Raw genomic sequence first — 818 nt, forward strand, 5'->3', positions numbered from 1 at the left:
GAAACAGTATTAGTTCCTATACGGATTATAAGCAATATTAGTTTTCGGTATATTAAGGTTTTTATAATACGTTATTACTCTTTGATTATAACGTTATTATAAGCGTGAGAGTATAATGTGGTCGGTCACACATTTTTTTCCCACAGTAGGCTATTAAATGTGCTCGTAGAAAATGCTAATAGTTTGTGCGAATTAATGCGGTTAGAAACATGCCAATACAACATTATTTCGAAGAAATAGTTTTATAAGAACTTTTTACCCACAACACACCGTAAGACTTATTTGTGCTTAATAAAGTGACAACTTATCCATTTTGTTTCCGCTTTTCAATGAAAAGTATCGTTAAAAATCGTTAACGACGTTTATCATCTGACAAACTGTCACAAGTATTTCCTGATGTCCTTATAACAATTTTATGATTGACACAGTTTCACAACAGGAAAAGAATAATATGAAAGCAAAACCCAGGAGGAAAAACTGTTTGTACCAAATCAAAACCAGTTACTCGGAAAGTATCCTCATTGGTATAAAAGACGCCTGTTCTAACTCAGAAATCATTATCTTATCTTAGTTCATCAAGATGAGAATAGCTTGCTTCTTTGCTCTTCTGTTGGTTAACGCTGATGCCGAATGGCTTGCCGGTAACAGCGGTGGGTGGTCAGGTGGTGACAGTAACCACGGCGCTAATGCTGGGCTTGGTGCGTCGGTTGATTTACCTTTGCTTGGCCCAGTCGGAGCATCTATCGGCGGTTCCCTGGGTGGTAATGGTGGTCATAAAGAATGCTCATGCGCTGATGGCCAATCTGGGGAAACGGTGA

Source organism: Ciona intestinalis, chromosome 5 (genome assembly GCF_000224145.3).
Source record: "Ciona intestinalis chromosome 5, KH, whole genome shotgun sequence".
Lineage (NCBI taxonomy): Eukaryota > Metazoa > Chordata > Ascidiacea > Phlebobranchia > Cionidae > Ciona > Ciona intestinalis.